Genomic DNA, 12604 nt, shown 5'->3' on the forward strand with positions numbered 1-12604 from the left:
AGTAAGGTTCGTTAGGTCGTTGCCGTGCAGCTCAGCTATGCCGTTGGAGTTGATGGACTCACCCTATCTTCCAAGCCTTCCGTTGTTATCGCGTTAGATGGTCTTAAGCCATATTAATGTAATAAGTTCTCTTTGGAGATATTCGATGTAATAGTGTCTGATTGCTACTCTGTTATAAATCCTTCGAGTACTGTGTGTGTCAGCATTACCGATCCAGGGATGACACTGAAGCACAGAGACTTGACCATCTGAGGTCGGGTCGCTACATAGGGTTTTGGTGGTTTTACCGGTTCGGCCGACTCGGCGGTTTAGGCGGAGAAAACCGCTGGCGGGACGGTGAAAAGCGGGCGGCGGAGGCTCCGGCGAGTCCGGTGATGGGGCTGTGCGGCGCGGGCGGCGCTGCAGATGGCGGGGCAAGGCGACAGCGGCGGGAGCATGCGAGGTGGCGCAGGGCAGCGGTGCGTGTGGAGCAGCGGCGGGAGCAGGCGACAACGGCGGCTCCGGTGAGATGCAGCCGCGGCGCGGCGAACGAGAAGTGCGACGGCGACGCGAGGAGAGAGCGGGCGGTGGTGGCGCTAGCTTATATAGAGGGGGGCGAGGGGTTGTGTGGAGAAGGGGACTGGAGGAGGCCGAGTGGCGCACGGCGTCCATGGCGGCGCGGCGGCGTGCTCCCGCTCGGGAAGGAGAGAAGCGGCGCGCTGAGCTGGGCTTGGCCTGTTGGGCCGGCCCAGTTCGGTAGAGGGAAAGTTCTTAGAAAAAACATTTTCTCAGACAAACAAAATAGTAAAAACAAATTAAATGAAAATATTATATAGGCATATAATATATCAAAATTTTCAGAAAACAATTTTCTACAACGTGAACATTTTTATAACTTTAAATAAAATCTACAAAAATTCAAATAATTCAAACAGTGCTACTTCTACAATAAAACCCAATAAAATCATTTTTTAAAATACCAAAATTAATTCAAATTTATTTCTCTCCAATTTTCTGATGTAGGGAATCATGTTACCCTATTTTCCATATATTTTTATTTTTGGAGAAAAATAATTTGAATAAAACTCAAATTACTCCAAATTGAAAATAAATTCAAAAGAACTTTGAATTTAATTCTTTGAAACACCCAACTCATATTTCATATGTTTTGAAGAAGTCATTTTATCTTCGCTCGTGAAAATCATTGAGTTGCATAAAGTTCCTGGGTTGGAAATATTTTCCAAATGAAATTCAAATATTTTCAACACCCCTTGTCATTTAAATAAATGGAAGAAGTCATGTCATCTTCTCCCCAGGGTTTTGTGGTGTAAAGAATTTGAATTCACGGAGATCATGAATGCAAAATGAAAGTTGGGGAAAGTCCTTTTATTCCCTCTCATTTAACTTTCAAAAAGTTTTGAATTTCACTCAATTTCACACAATCAATCAAACAATCAATCAAATCAATCTATTTATTATAACATTCCAAAATTTAGAATTTTGGGATGTTACAGCTTGCTTGGATGATATTATCTTTGCTATTCACTTTGCTTGGTGATGAGTGCATGTTTTAGTTCCTATCATTTCGAGCGCTCCACCAAGATGTATGTGACGTAGAAGAGTAAGCCATGATCCTAATCGATTGTGCATTTGCATTCAAACACAAATTTCAAATAATGCACAAATTTAGGGGGAGCTCTTGCTTATCACATACTTCTCAAAGCGATGATGTATTTCAATCTTATTATCATTTGTCGAAGCTTTAATCTATATGTTGTCATCAATTACCAAAAAGGGGGAGATTGAAAGTGCAACTATCTGTAACATCCCAAATTTTCAATTTGGATGTTATACATAGGTCATTATATGCATATCATATTTTATTTGCATTTTGGTTGTGATCCCGAAATTTTAAGCAACTCAAGGACCCAAGGAGAGATGGAGATTTCATTTATTTTCATATTTGAATTTTCTCAAATTTGAAAGGAGGATCATTTTGATTTTAATAATTTTTCTCTCCGAAATATTTCCAATATTAAAATGAATGGGAGGAGATAAAATGACTTCTCCAAAATCAGAGGGGAATATGGGAGGAAAAATATTAAAATTAAATAAATATCTTATTTGGAATTTTATGGCTTATTTGAATTAGAAAAATATGCATTTTTCAAAAGTGCATTTTTAAGCCAGAAAAATGTTCACTTTGTTCTAAAAGTTCTATTTAGACGGTGAATTTTTTTGGCATTTTTAGAATTTTTTTATATTGTATTCTGAATTTTTGCTTTCGGCGGAATTTTTTTTAAAGAAGTTTCTCGACCAACTGGGCAGAAACCCAGCCGGCCCAATTCCCGTGACGCCGCCTTCCCCGCCGCCGTGCAGCGCACGGACACCGAGGGGAGTCCGAGCCGGACTCCTCCCCGGGCCGGCACCCTCCCCAAGCCAGCGTCGCCCCGCCCCCCTTAAAAGCCGCCGCCCCGCCGCCTTTCCTCCCACCCCGAGCCGCAGCCCCACAGCCGCAGCCATCGAGCCCCACCATCTCCTGCCGCCGCCCGCGCCGCCGCTTGACACCGCCGCCGCTGCTTGCCACCGCCGCCGCCGCTTGCCACCGCCCGCGCCGCCGCCGCAGCCTCGCTGCCTCGCCATTGCCGTGCCGCTGCCGGATCGCGTCGCCGCCACCGTCCGTTTTTCTCAGAGAACCGGTAAAAAAACCACCGCCGCCATTTTTTTGGTTTAGATCTAGAACGGTTTTGTTTTTTTGGGGTTAGGGTTTTCTCGGTTTCCCCGGTTTTCTTCGTTCGACTCTATTTAGCAAACGCTTCTATTCGCGAACGCGTTCATCCGTTTGTCTCTGATAATGAACGTTCATTCATTAGTCTTTTCTTTTTATTCTATTTTCGGCTAGGGACCTATCTGCGATTATTTTTATCGCAGATTAGCCCCTGATCTTCGAACGCCCGCAACTTTTTAACCGTTTGTCCAAATCCAGTGAAACCAATGCCAAAATATTTGTCTCGAACCCCTCTATCCAGTTAACCAACTTGAACATGATTTTGATAATATAAAATTTGGTTTCAAGCAGATTTGAATTCGAACTTCTCTTGATCGTAGTTTGAGTTTCGTAGCTCCGATTCGGTTGATTCTTTTTGCAAATCGAAGCTCTTCCCTTGTACTTTCGATTTGGATCTTTTCTTCTAAGTTTTACCCTTGCACCTATGCTTGAGTGCTTATGTACGCTATTGTTTGTTTGCGATAGAGTTTCCGGAGTGCGAAATGTGCTACTACGAGTCTCTAGGGTTTTCAGATCATCAGCAATGCAAGTAACACTTTGACCATACTTCTTCATTACCCACTTTTTATGCATTAGTTTCAACCCTAAAACATTGCATGAGTAGGGTTGATAACGTGTGGGTATTTGGGAAATAGTTGATGAGGTAGGAACCTATTGCCCTTTTTATATCAAACCCTGGGAGTTACTTCTATGTTATGCTTATATTGCTATGATATGCTCGTAGACGTGGTTTGGTTGAGTGTATCCATGACAAATGTGAGAGTTGATAAATAATGGTTAACTTAAGGTGGCTACTTTAATATACATCTGGGTGGATTGGTTGAGGCACCCTAGAGCACCCAGTGGTTGTCTGGGCAGCTGGAGCAATCCAGAGTTGTCCTGGGATATCCCGGAGTACCCATGTGATCATCCTACGGTTTGCCACCCAGGCTCAAAGGGGTCATAAGATTATTCATGCTGGAAACTTCCATGTGTAGCCATAAGCCATTATGAGCTCTGCCATAGTTGAGTAAGTTGTGGGAATCCTTTCCATGATGGGCTAGCAGATGTAGGGGATAGTAGGTGTACCGGCCTATCTATAGGTTAAGGGGACCTCTTCGGAAAGACTATGTCTCGGTCATCCATTTCTCAAACACCATGCAGTGCGAGAAATACAACGGAGGAGATCGAGTCTTGTGGGGAAAAGTGCGCAAACCTCTGCAGAGTGTATAAACTAATCATGGTTAGCCGTGTCCCCGGTTATGGACATTTTGAGTATCTAGTTCTTGAATTATTGATTTGATCTCATCACTCTTAATTAATTTTGTTGGGTTGTTAATTACTTTTAATTTGGGATTGAGTTTTAGGAACCTTCTCAATGTTTTATCAACCAACTTGATAGTTAAATAAAATTTATTCCTTTCTTGTAGGGAAAAACTAGCTTTTTGCAAAAACATCAACCTTAGAGCCTCCACCAGCCATATATACATATAGTGATAGCAGTTATTCTTGTTCATTGCTCTACAGTGTTATTTTGCCAGCATATTCCATGTGCTGATCCATTTCGGGTTGCAACGTATTATGTTGCAGACTCTTCAGACGAAGAGTAAGGTGCGCTAGGTCGCTGGCATGCACTCACCTATGCCGTTGGAGTTGATGGACTCACTTTATCTTCGAAGCCTTCCGCTGTTATCTTAATTAGATGGCCCTAAGCCATATTATTGTAATAAGTTCTCTTTGAGACTATCAATGTAATAAGTGTGTGATTGAAACTCTGTTATAAATCCTTTAAGTACTGTGTGTGTCAGCATTACCGATCCAGGGATGACAGTTATGCACAGAGATTGGACCGTTTGAGTTCGGATGGCTACAAGATGATATCAGAGCACACACTGACTATAGGACACGACCACTAAGATGAGACATAGGTCACTCTTCTCTACTCATTTCTGACTCTTCTCCACTTTCCACTCTATAGATGGCGGACCCAAGGAACAAGTTTGCTCAACCGGATGAAGACACCCCTTTCGGATGGCACTTGAAGGAAGCCACCAGATATTTAAACACCGGAATACCAAGCTTCACTGGGACCTACACCACCACTCTACCTGAAGAAGAGCGCTGGACCATTCGAGTACATGTTCCAGGAAGAACATTCATACCAGTGACTGAGCCCATAGAGTTTTCCTTTGATGCACCAACCTGGAGTCTAGGAAAGAGCATGGCAGCTCACATCGCCATGGGACGCATCGGTGAAGTTTACCATAAGGATCTTAAGGACACCATCTATCAAATATGTGTGACGCCGAGATGAGCAATGGGAGATGATCAGCACCAGGAGGGACAAGTCCATTGCAACCTACATCCAGGAGTTAAACCAACACATTCATCGACAAGAGAACCAGATGGTGCGCCAACATGATAGTCCTGAAGAAGGTGATGACCAGGAACATGGAGCTTGAAGAGGAACTCAAGTCTACACGCGATGGATACAAAGAGGAAATAGCAGTTCTACTGGAGAAGAATGAAGACCTGAAGAAGAAGCTAGGAGTATTCATGGGAGACCCTGCGCCAGGAGGAGATGAAGACCATCCCGAGAACTACATCATCATCGACGACACCGACTCCGACCCCGACAGTGATGATGACTATGAAGACGAAGCTGGAGCAGATAACATGGAGTCTTCTTCCGATCAAAATTTCCAGATGATCACCGTATTATCAATAGTATTCCCCCATGTATATAGTAGTAGTTCAAACACTTTGTAATGGTAGTTAGATTGTTGTATGCCCTTGTTTGAATTGAGTGATGTGATATGATTGTGTTTGTCTCATGTGCATATGGGTAGTGCTTTCTCTTTATACCTCACTCTATTCTAAACTCTTCCCTCTAAACCTATCAGATGCCTCCGAGACGTGACCCCGGATTTGTTTTCTCACCGGAGCTCACCCAGTTGATCCAACAGCAGAATGCCTTGATGTCTAGAACCAAGGCAAAAACAACAACAACCCACCGCCACCACCTCCAGTTGACAACTTAGCCTGTTTTCTGAGGTTGAATCCACCGGTGTTTTCTAGTAGCACCGAGCCGATTGTTGCTGATGACTGGCTCCACAACATTGGAAGGGAGTTCACCACCGCAGGTTGCATAGATGTCGAGAAGGTGCGCTTTGCCGCACATCAATTGGATGGACCAGCAGCCTCATGGTGGGAGAATTACACATCCACTTTTCCCATAGCCAATGTTACTTGGGATCAATTTTAGCAAGCATTCCGCAGTGCACATGTCTCTACACGAGCAATGAATATGAAGAAGCGTGAGTTTTGCAACTTACGCCCGGGAAATCGTATTGTGGGGCAGTACATGGATGAGTTTAGCAAGTTAGCCCGCTATCCCCCAGATGATGTGACCACAGATGCCGCAAAGCAGGAGAAGTTTATGGAAGGGCTAAATGATGAGATGAGTATGCAGTTAATGGTGGCAACATTCACAAACTACCAGGAGTTGGTAGATCAAGCTCTTATGATTGAAAGCAAGCAGCAGCAGATAGAGAGCCGCAAAAGGGAGTATGGACAAGGGAAGTATAATTCTAGAGCTCAGCAGAAGCCTTGTTTTACCCCGAACTCAGGAGGACACACTCATAACCATGGAGGCCATATCCACAATGGAGGAGGTTCGCATAATCACATTGGCCCCATGAATGGGAATGGGAATGGAGGAAGCAACAGACAGAACTGTTCCAACCCAGCAACACCTGCCCGGAAGGATTTAAGTCACATTACTTGTTTCAAATGCGGGAAGACTGGACACTACGCCACCGAATGCCCCGAAGCAAAGAATGGAAATGGCAATGGAAACTCTGGGAAGAAGCCCAACCCTTTCAACAGGGGACATGTGAACCACGTTAACGTGGAGGAGGTTGAAGAGCAGCCAGATGCAGTTATAGGTAAGTTTTTGATTGAGTCATTTACTACAATCATTCTTTTTGATACTGGTGCATCGCATTCATACATTTCGAGGGGGTTTGTGGATAAGTATAAGTTGCCCACCAAGGTTCTTAAGACACCTATGTTAGTAAGCTCGCCAGGAGCGGAGTATATGGCAAGCAAAGGATGTTTTCAGATGCCATTGACCATAGGTAGGCATGTTTTCCCCTCAGACCTAATAATTCTGGAGTCACAAGGACTGGATGTGATACTAGGCATGGATTGGCTATCGATGTATGGGGGAAACATCGGTTGCGCCAGTAAGTCAATTCTGCTCACCACCCATGAGGGGGAAAAAGTTAAGTATGTGTCTAGGCATGCACCAAGGAGGACCCAAGTGAATTCCCTCTCAGGAGTTGTTCAGGAGGAAGTGCATGTAGTGAAGGATTGCGTGAATGTATTTCTAGAGGAACTACCAGGCATGCCGCTGGATCGATGCATTGAGTTTTTGATAGAGTTGTTGCCAGGCACCGGACCAATATCAAAGAGACCGTACCGGAGGCGCGCAAATGATCTAGAGGAAATTAAGAAGCAGATTAAGGAGCTACTGGAGAAAGGTTACATTCGACGACGATCGTCGCCATGGGGAGCCCCAGTGCTCTTGGTTGAGAAGAAGGATGGATTTTTGAGAATGATTGTTGATTGTCGTGCATTGAATGATGTGACGATCAAGAATAAGTACCCACTACCGATGATCAACGATTTGTTTGACCAGCTGCAAGGAGCTAAAGTATTCTCCAAGATCGATCTTCGATCAGGTTACCACCAGTTGAAGATTAGGGAACATGATATACCTAAGACAGCTTTTACCACAAGGTACGGGCTATATGAGAAGATGGTTATGTCATTTGGATTGACAAATGCCCCTGCCTATTTCATGAGCATGATGAACAAGGTGTTTATGGAGTTTTTGGATAAGTTTGTTATGGCATTCATTGATGATATTTTGGTATACTCGAAGAATCAAGAGGAACACAAGGAACACTTGCACTTAGTTCTCGAGAAGCTCAGGGAACATCAGTTGTATGCTAAGTTTAGCAAGTGTGAGTTTTGGTTGAAGGAAGTTGGATTTATTGGACATGTTATATCAGGAGAAGGTATAGCAATAGACCCAACAAAGTTTAGTCTGTCACTGAGTGGTTGGCACCCACCTCAGTAGGAGAGATCCGCAGTTTTCTGGGACTCGCAAGATATTACAGGAGGTTCATTGAGAATTTTCCAAGATTGCGAAACCCATGACAGAGTTGTTGAAGAAGGACACTAAGTTTAAATAGACAGATGAATGTGAGGCCAATTTTCAGGAGTTGAAGAAACGTTTGGTTACAGCCCCAATGCCGATTCTTCCAGATATACGCAAGGATTTACAAGTGTATTGTGACGCTTCTCGCTTAGGACTTGGAGGAGTACTTATGCAGGATGGAAGAGCAGTTTCATATGCCTCACGTCAGCTTCGACCTCTTGAGTTGAATTATGACACACATGATTTGGAGTTGGCAGCCGTAGTGCATGCGCTCAAGACCTGGAGACATTTTCTTATTGGAAACCGATGTGATGTGTACATGGATCACAAGAGTTTGAAGTACATTTTCACACAGAAGGAGCTAAATCTCAGGCAAAGGAGATGGTTGGAGCTTATGAAGGATTACAACATGAAGCTGCACTATTATCCAGGAAAGGCCAATGTCGTAACAGACGCTTTGAGCCGGAAGAGTTATGCCAATACCCTCGTAAGCGGAGGATTACCGCACGAGTTAGTTGACGATCTCAAGGAACTTCATTTGGAGATAGTTCCAAGTGGTTTCGTGGCAACAATGGAGGTTCAGTCTACATTATTGGGAAAGATTCGAGAAGCTCAGAAGGATGACAAGGAAATCGCATAGATAAAGGAGAAGATGAGCAAGGGAAAAGCCAAGGGTTTTCGTGAGGATGAGCACGAGACTTTATGGTTTGAGGATCATATATATGTGCCCAATAATGCGGAGATCGGGAAGTTAATAATTTAGGAAGCTCAAGACTCGCCATACTCGATACACCCAGAAACACCAAGATGTATTTGGATTTGAAGGAGCGTTTCTGGTGGACGGGTATGAAGAAGGACATTGCCGTGTATGTAGCAGTATGTGATGTATGTCAGAGAGTGAAGGCAAAACATCAGAAACCAGCAGGATTGCTACAGCCTATGTCGATACCCGAATGGAAGTGGGACAAACTTGGCATGGATTTCATCATCGGATTACCCAGGACCCGATCGGGATATGATTCAATCTAGGTAGTTGTTGATCGCTTGACCAAAGTAGGTCACTTTATCCCAGTGAAGACCACCTATACAAGCGCGAAGTTGGCCAAGATATATATGACCAGGATCGTATGTCTGCATGGAGTTCCGAGGACCATCGTATCAGATAGAGGGACACAATTTACCTCGAAATTTTGGAATCAGCTGCACCAGACTTTGGGTACCAGGCTAGAGTTCAGTACAGCCTTTCATCCGCAGACAGATGGACACACAGAGAGAGTCAATCAAATTCTGGAGGACATGTTGAGAGCTTGTGCGCTAGATTATGGATCTAGTTGGGATGACAACTTGCCTTACACAAAGTTCTCATACAACAACAGTTATCAGGCTAGTTTGAAGATGGCCCCTTTTGAAGCCTTGTATGGGAGAAGATGCATGACACCGTTAATGTGGGATGAAGTTGGATACCGTCAGTTATTTGGACCAGATTTAATTAATGAGTCAGAAGAGAAGGTCAAGTTGATTCAAGATAGACTGAAGATAGCTTAGTCCAGGCAGAAGAGTTATGCAGATACTTAATGCAAGGAGGTAGTCTATGAGATTGGAGACCGCGCATACCTTCGTGTGTCACCACTGCGAGGAGTTAAACGTTTTGGAGTTAAGGGAAAGTTACCCCCGAGATTTGTAGGACCATATCAAGTGTTGGAATGAATGGGAGAAGTTTCCTACAAGTTGGAGTTACTCGAAGGACTGTCAGGAGTTCATGATGTGTTTCACGTTTCCCAGTTGAAGAAGTGCCATGCAGAGATGGCTGATATTCCTCTGAAAGATACAGTGCCCCCGGAAGCAATTCAGTTGGAGAGTGATCTGACCTACGAGGAGAAACCCGTCAAGATTCTTGAATCTGCCAGCCGAGTTACACGCAGCAAGGTTATCAAGTTTTGCAAAGTTCAGTGGAGCCACCATATCGAGGATGAAGCCACCTCGGAACAAGAAGAAGACCTACGGAAAGACCACCCGCATCTATTTTCTAGCCAACCCGAATCTCGAGGGCGAGATTCATCTTAAGGGGGGTAGGTTTGTAACATCCCAAATTTTCAATTTGGATGTTATACATAGGTCATCATATGCCTATCATATTTTATTTGCATTTTGGTTGTGATCCCGAAATCTTAAGCAACTCAAGGACCCAAGAAAAGAGTTGGAGATTTTATTTATTTTCATATTTGAATTTTCTCAAATTTGAAAGGATGATCATTTTGATTTTAATATTTTTTCTCTCTGAAATATTTCCAATATTAAAATGAATGAGAGGAGATAAAATGACTTCTCCAAAATCAGAGGGGAATATTGGAGGAAAAATATTAAAATTAAATAAATATCTTATTTGGAATTTTTATGGCTATTTTATTTGAATTAGAAAAATATGCATTTTTTCAAAACTACATTTGTAGGCCAGAAAATGTTCACTTTGTTCTAAATATTCTATTTAGACGGCGAAAATTGTTTTTGGCATTTTTAGGATTTTTAGGATTTTTTTGGATTTTTCTTTTTGGCGGAATTTTTATTAAAAAAAGTTTCCAGACCGACTGGGCCGAAACCCAGGCGTCCCAACTCCCGCGCCACCGCCTTCCCCGCCGTCGTGCCATGCACGGACGCCGAGGGAAGTCCGAGCCCGACTCCTCCCCGGGCCGGCCCGCTCCCCAAGCCAGCACCACCCCACCCCCTTAAAAGCCACCGCCCCTGCCGCCTCTCCTCCCACCCCGAGCCGCATCGCATAGCCGCCGCCGCCTACCGCCGCCTACGCCGTTGCAGTCCCGCCGCCCCGCCGTTGCCGCGCCGCCGCCGCATCACGTCGCCGCCGCCGGTTTTTCTTAGAGAACCGGTAAAAGACCGCCGGGGTCGGTTTTTCTCAGAGAACCGGTAAAAAACTGCCACCGCCGCCATTCTTTTGGTTTAGATCTAGATCGGTTTTATTTTTTTTGGGTTAGGGTTTTCTCGGTTTTCCCGGTTTTCTTCGATCGACTCTATTTCACGAACGTTCGCCCAAACGCTTCTGTTCGCGAACATGTTCGTTCGTTTGTCTCTGATAACAAACGTTCGTTCGTTAGACTTTTATTTTTATTCTTTTCAGCTAGGGACCTATCCGCGATTATTTTTATTGCACATTAGCCCCTGATCTTCGAACGCCCGCAACTTTTTAACCGTTTGTCCAAATCCAGTGAAACCAACGCCAAAATCTTCGCCTCGAACCCCTCTTTCCAGTTAACGAACTTGAACATGATTTTGACCATTTTAAATTTGGTTTCAGGCATATTTGAATTCAAACTTCTCTTGATCGTTGTTTGAGTTTCGTAGCTCCAATTCGGTTGATTCTTTTTGCAAATCGAAGCTCTTCCTTTGTACTTTCGATTTGGATCTTTTCTTCTGAGTTTTACCCTTGCATCTATGCTTGAGTGCTTATGTATGCTATGGTTTGTTTGCGATAGAGTTTTCGGAGTGCGAAGCGTGCTACTATGAGTCTCTAGGGTTTTCAGATCGTCAGCAAGGCAACTAACACTTTGATCATACTTCTTCATCACCCAGTTTTTATGCATTAGTTTCAACCCTCAAACATTGCATGAGTAGGATTGATAACATGTGGGTATTTGGGAAGTAGTTGATGAGGTAGGAACCTATTGCCCTTTTTATATCAAACCCTGGGAGTTACTTCTATGTTATGCTTACATTGCTATGGTATGCTCGTAGACGTGGTTTGGTTGAGTATATATCCATGACAGATGTGAGAGTTGATAAATAATGGTTAACTCAAGGTGGATACTTTAATACACATCTAGGTGGATTGGTTGAGGCAACATGGAGCACCCAGTGGTTGTCTGGGCACCTAGAGCAATCCAGGGCTGGCCTGAGATATCCCGGAGTACCCGTGTGATCATCCTACGGTTTCCCACCCAGGCTCAAAGGGATCATAAGATTATTCATGCTGGAAAATTCCGTGTGCAGCCACAAGCCATTATGGGCTTTGGCAAAGTTGAGTAAGTTGTGGGAATCCTTTCCATGATGGGCTAGCAGATGTAGGGGATTGTAGGCGGTTAAGGGGACCTCTTCGGAAAGACTGTGTCTCGGTCATCCGTTTCTCAAACACCATGTAGTGCGCGAATACAACAGAGGAGATCGAGTCTTGTGGGGAAAATTGTGCAAACCTCTGCAGAGTGTATAAACTAATCATGGTTAGCCGTGTCCCCGGTTATGGACATTCTAAGTGTCTGGTTCTTGAATTATTGATTTGATCTCGTCACTCTTAATAATTTTGTTGGGCTGTTAATTACTTTTAATTTGGGATTGAGTTGGAGGAACCTTCTCAATGTTTTATCAACCAACTTGATAGTTAAATAAAATTTATTCCTTTATTGTAGGGAAAAACTAGCTTTTTGCAAAAACATCAACCTTAGAGCCTCCACCGGCCATATATACATATAGTGATAGCAGTTATTCTTGTTCATTGCTCTACAGTGTTGTTTTGCCAGCATATTCCATGTGCTAACCCGTTTCGGGCTGCAGCATATTATGTTGCCGACTTTCCAGACGAAGAGTCAGGTGCGCTAGGTCATTGTCGTGCACTCAGCTATGCCGTT

The sequence above is a fragment of the Triticum urartu genome, chromosome 7 (assembly GCF_003073215.2).
Source record: "Triticum urartu cultivar G1812 chromosome 7, Tu2.1, whole genome shotgun sequence".
Lineage (NCBI taxonomy): Eukaryota > Viridiplantae > Streptophyta > Magnoliopsida > Poales > Poaceae > Triticum > Triticum urartu.